The sequence below is a fragment of the Vicugna pacos genome, unplaced genomic scaffold, assembly GCF_048564905.1.
Source record: "Vicugna pacos unplaced genomic scaffold, VicPac4 scaffold_203, whole genome shotgun sequence".
NCBI lineage: Eukaryota > Metazoa > Chordata > Mammalia > Artiodactyla > Camelidae > Vicugna > Vicugna pacos.
The window spans coordinates 520,802-527,021 of record NW_027328882.1 but is presented as its reverse complement, the minus strand read 5'-3'; positions in this window follow the sequence as shown (position 1 = coordinate 527,021).

The window sequence follows — 6,220 nt, the reverse complement described above, 5'->3', positions numbered from 1 at the left end:
CACACCTGGGCCTGCACACTCCTGTATCTGCTCACTTCTGAGACTGCATACACCTGGGCCTGCAAACTCCTGGGCCTGTACACTCCTGGGCCTGAACACTCCTGGACCTGTACACTCCTGGGCATGCCCTGGCCTGGGCCTGCACACTAATGGTGCTACACCCACCTAGGAATGCACACTCATGGGCCTGCACACTCCTGGGCCTGCCGACTCCTGAGCCTGCATTCTCCTGGTCCTTTCCTCGCCTGGGCCACCACCTATTAGGCCCGCCCTCTCTTTGACGTGCACACGCTTGGGCCTGCTCACTCCTCTGTCTGCACACCCCTGCGCCTTGACACCCCTGGACCTGCACACTCCGGGGCCTGCGCATCCCATGGCCTGCACACACCTGGGCCTCTACACTCCTGGGCCAGTACAGTCATGTGCCTGTTCCGCCCCGTGTCTGCACACTCTTGGGACCGCACAGTCCTGGCTATGCACACTCCTTGGCCTGCAGACTCCTAGGCCTGTTCGACTTCTGTCTGCACACCTCTGGGCCTGCACACTACAGGGCCTGCACATACCTGGGCCTGCACGAACCTGGGCCTCTTCACTGCTGGTCCTGCCCTCTCCTAGGCCTGCACACTCCTGGAACTGTACACTCATGGGCCTGCACACTCCTGGACCTGAACAATCTTGAGCCTGCACAATCCTGGGCCTGTACGCTCCTGGGCCTGCACACTCCTGTGCCTGCCCTCTCTTGGCCCTGCACTCTCCTTGGCCTGCACACTCCTGGCCTGTTCCCTCCTGTGCCGGCACACTCCTGGGACTGCACACTCCTGGGCCTGCCCTGGCCTGGGCCTGCACCCTCCTCTGTCTGCACACTCCTGGGACTGCACAGCCCTGAGCCTGTACACTCCTGGACCTGCACACTTCTGTCTCTGCACACTCTGGTGTCTGCACACTCCTGGACATGCACACTCCTGGGCCTGTACACTCCTAGGCCTGCCTTATCCTGGCCCTGGACACTCTTCTGTCTGCACACTCCTGGGGCTGCACACTCTTGGGCCTGCACACTCCTGGACCTGTACAATCCTGGGCCTTCCCTGGTCTGGGTCTTCCCTGGCCTGGTCCTGCACACTAATGGGCCTGAACACTCCTGGTCCTGTACACACCTCGGCCTGCACCCTACTGGTCCTGCACACTCCTCTGTTTGCACACACATGGAACTGCACACCCCTTGGCCTGCACACTCCCAGACCTGCACAATCTTGAGCCTGCACAATCCTGGGCCTGTACACTCCTGGGCCTACACACCCCCAGGCCTGCACACTGCTGGGCCTGCACACTCCTGAGCCTCCCTTCTCCTGGGCCTGCACAATCCCTCATCTGCACACTCCTAGGCCTGCACACCCTTGGGCCTGCACACTCCTGGGCCTGCACACTCCTGTCTCTGCACACTCCGGGGACTGCACAGTCCTCGGTCTGTATACTCCTGGGCCTGTACACTCCTGGGCCTGCCGTGGCCTGGGCCTGCACACTCCTCAGCCTGCACACTCCTCTGTCTGCACACTCCTGGGCCTGCACACACCTGGGCAGGCACACTCCAGGGCCCTCTGACACCTGTGCCTGCACACTCTTGGGCCTGTCTTCTCCTGGGCCCGCATGAACCTGGGCCTCTTCACTGCTGGTCCTGCCCTCTCCTAAGCCTGCACACTCCTGGAACTGCACACTCATGGGCCTGCAGACTCCTGGACCTGCACAATCTTGAGCCTGCACCATCCTGGGCCTGTACGCTCCTGGGCCTGCACACTCCTGTGCCTGCCCTCTCTTGGCCCTGCACTCTCCTGTGCCTGCACACTCCTGGGCCTGCTCCCACCTATGCCTGCACCCTCCTAGGCCTGTTCCCACGTGTGCCGGCACACTCCTGGGACTGCACACTCCTGGGCCTGCACACTCCTGTGCCTGCCCTCTCTTGGCCCTGCACTCTCCTTGGCCTGCACACTCCTGGCCTGTTCCCTCCTGTGCCTGCACACTCCTGGGCCTGCTCCCACCTATGCCTGCACACTCCTAGGCCTGTTCCCACGTGTGCCGGCACACTCCTGGGACTGCACACTCCTGGGCCTGCCCTGGCCTGGGCCTGCACCCTCCTCTGTCTGCACACTCCTGGGACTGCACAGCCCTGAGCCTGTACACTCCTGGACCTGCACACTTCTGTCTCTGCACACTCTGGTGTCTGCACACTCCTGGGCCTGTACACTCCTAGGCCTGCCCTATCCTGGCCCTGGACACTCTTCTGTCTGCACACTCCTGGGGCTGCACACTCCTGGGCCTGCACACCCCTGGGCATGCCCTCTCCTGGGCCTGCAAACTCCTGGGCCTGCACACTCCTCTGTCTGCACACTCCGGGGCCTTCCCTCTCCTGGGCCTGCCCCCAGTTCGGCCGGCACTCTCCTGGAGCTGCACACTCCTGGGCCTGACCTATCGTACGCCTGCACAGTCCTGGATCTGCACACTTCTGGACCTGCTCCCTCCTGTGCCATCACCCTTCTGGAACTGCACATTGGGCGCCTGCACACTCCTGTGCCTGACACACCTGGGCCTGCACGCTCCTCGGCCTGCACACTCCTCTTGTCTGCACACTCCTCTTGTCTGCACACTCCTGGGCCTGTTCCGTCTTGTGTCTTCACACCTCTCGGCCTGCGCACTCCAGGGCCTGAACACACCTGGGCCTGCACGAACCTGGGCCTGTTCACTCCTGGGCCTGCCCTCTCCTTGGCCGGCACGAACCTGGGCCTAAACACCCCTGGGCCTGCCCTGGCCTGGGCCTGCACACTAATGGGGCTGCACACACCTAGGAATGCACCCACCTGGGCCTACACACTCTTCTGTCTGTACACTCCTGGGCCTGCACACTCCTGGGCATGCACACTCCTCTGTCTGCACACTCCTCGGCCTACACACTCCTAGGCCTGCACACTCCTGGGCCTGCTGACCCCTGTGTCTGCACACTCTTGGGCCTGCACACACCTGGACCTGTACCATCCTGGGCCTTCCCTGGACTGGGTCTTCCCTGGCCTGGGCCTGCACACTACTGGGCCCGCACACTTCTGCAACTGCACACTCATCGGCCTGCAAAGGCACGACCTGCACAATATTGGGCCTGAACACACATAGGCCTTTATCCTCCTGGATCTGCACACTCCTGGGCCTGCACACTGCTGGACCTGCACAGCACTGGGCCTAAACACACCTGGGCCTGCACACTCCTTCTCTGCACACTCCTATCTCTGCACACTCTGGTGTCTACACACTCCAGGGCCTGCACGAACCTAGGCCTGCTCCCTCCTGTGCCTGCATACTCCTGGGCCTGCTCCCACCTGTGCCTGCACACTCCTAGCCCTGTTCCCACCTGTGCTGGCACATTCCTGGGACTGCACACTTCTGTGCCTGCACACTTTTGGGCCTGCACACCCCTGGGCCTGCACACTCCTGGACCTGTACACTCCTGGGCCTTCCCTGGTCTGGGCATTCCCTGGCCTGGGCCTGCAAACTCCTGGGCCTATACACTCCTGGGCCTGCACACTCCTGTACCTGTACACACCTGGGCCTGCCCTGGCCTGGGACTGCACACTAATGGGGCTGCACACACCTAGGAATGCACCCCCCTGGGCCTGCACACTCCTCTGTCTGCACACTCCTGGGCCTGCATAACCCTGGATCTGCACACTCCTGGGCCTGCGCATCCCAGAGCATGCACAGATCTGGGCCTCTACACACCTGGGCCAGTACACACGTGTGCTTGCTCCCCCCCGTGTCTGCAAACTCCTGGGACTGCACATTCCTGGGTCTGCAACACCTTGGCTTGCACACTCATGGGCCTGTTCCGTCTTGTGTCTGCATACCTGTGGGCCTGCACACCCCAGGGCCTGCACACACCTGGGCCTGCACGAACGTGGGCCTCTTGAATCCTGGGCCTGCCCTTTCCTAGGCCTGCCCACACCTGTGCCTACACATTCCTGGGCCTGCACACTCCTGGACCTGTACACTCCTGGGCGTACCCTGGCATGCGCCTGCACACTAATGGGCCTGCACTCTCCAGGGACTGCACCCTCCTGGGCCTGCACACTCCTCTGTCTGCACACTCCTGGGCCTGCCCCAAATTGCCCTGCCCTCTCCTGTGACGGCCCTCACAAGTCCTGCACACTCCTAGGCCTGCACACTCGTGTACCTCCTCCCTCCTGTGCCTGCACACTCCTGGCCATGTACACTCATGGGCCTGCCCTCTGCATGGCGTGCACGGTCCTAGGACTCCCCATTCCTGCGCCTGGACACCCTTGGGCCTGCCCTCTCCTGGGCCTGCACACTCTGGGGCCTGCCCTCACCTGGTTCTGCACACTACTGGGACTGTACACCCCTGGACCTGTACACTGCTGTGCCTTCCCTGGTCTGGGCCTTCCCTGGCCTGGGCCTGAAAACTACTGGGCCTGAAAACTGCTGGAACTGCACACTCATTGGCCTGCAAACTCCAGGACCTGCACAATCTTGGGCTTGAACACACCTGGGCCTGTATACTCCTGGGCCTGCACACTCCTGTCTCTGCACACTGTGGTGTTTGCACACGCCTGGGCCTGCACGAACGTGGGCCTGTACACTCCTGGGCCTGCACACACCTGAGTCTGCACACTCCGGGGTCTGCACACTCCTCGGTCTGTATACTCCTGGGTTGTACACTCCTGGGCCTGACCTGGCCTGGGCCTGCACGCTCCTGGGCCTGCACACTCCTCTGTCTGCACACTTCTGGGCATGCACAACCCTAGACCCTACACTCCTGGGCCTGCGCATCCCAGAGCCTGAACACACCTGGGCCTCTATACTCCTGGGCCACTACTCTCATGTGCCTGCTCCGCCCCGTGTCTACACACTCCTGGCACTGCACAGTCCTGGACCTGCACACTCCTGGGCCTGCCCTGGCCTGGGCCTGCACACTAATGGGCCTACACACACCTAGGAATGCACCCTCCTGGGCCTGCACACTCCTCTGTCTGCACACTCGTGGGCCTTCCCTGGTCTGGGCCTTCCCTGGCCTGGGCCTGCAAACTACTGGGCCTGCAAACTCCTGGAACTGCACACTCATTGGCCTGCACACTCCAGGACCTGCACAATCTTGGGCTTGAACACACCTAGGCCTGTATACTCCTGGACCTGCACACTCCTGTCTTGCACACTCTGGTGTTTGCACACGCCTGGGCCTGCACGAACTTTGGCCTGTACACACCTGGGCCTGCACACTCCTGTATCTGCTCACTTCTGAGACTGCATACACCTGGGCCTGCAAACTCCTGGGCCTGTACACTCCTGGGCCTGAACACTCCTGGACCTGTACACTCCTGGGCATGCCCTGGCCTGGGCCTGCACACTAATGGTGCTACACCCACCTAGGAATGCACACTCATGGGCCTGCACACTCCTGGGCCTGCCGACTCCTGAGCCTGCATTCTCCTGGTCCTTTCCTCGCCTGGGCCACCACCTATTAGGCCCGCCCTCTCTTTGACGTGCACACGCTTGGGCCTGCTCACTCCTCTGTCTGCACACCCCTGCGCCTTGACACCCCTGGACCTGCACACTCCGGGGCCTGCGCATCCCATGGCCTGCACACACCTGGGCCTCTACACTCCTGGGCCAGTACAGTCATGTGCCTGTTCCGCCCCGTGTCTGCACACTCTTGGGACCGCACAGTCCTGGCTATGCACACTCCTTGGCCTGCAGACTCCTAGGCCTGTTCGACTTCTGTCTGCACACCTCTGGGCCTGCACACTACAGGGCCTGCACATACCTGGGCCTGCACGAACCTGGGCCTCTTCACTGCTGGTCCTGCCCTCTCCTAGGCCTGCACACTCCTGGAACTGTACACTCATGGGCCTGCACACTCCTGGACCTGAACAATCTTGAGCCTGCACAATCCTGGGCCTGTACGCTCCTGGGCCTGCACACTCCTGTGCCTGCCCTCTCTTGGCCCTGCACTCTCCTTGGCCTGCACACTCCTGGCCTGTTCCCTCCTGTGCCGGCACACTCCTGGGACTGCACACTCCTGGGCCTGCCCTGGCCTGGGCCTGCACCCTCCTCTGTCTGCACACTCCTGGGACTGCACAGCCCTGAGCCTGTACACTCCTGGACCTGCACACTTCTGTCTCTGCACACTCTGGTGTCTGCACACTCCTGGACATGCACACTCCTGGGC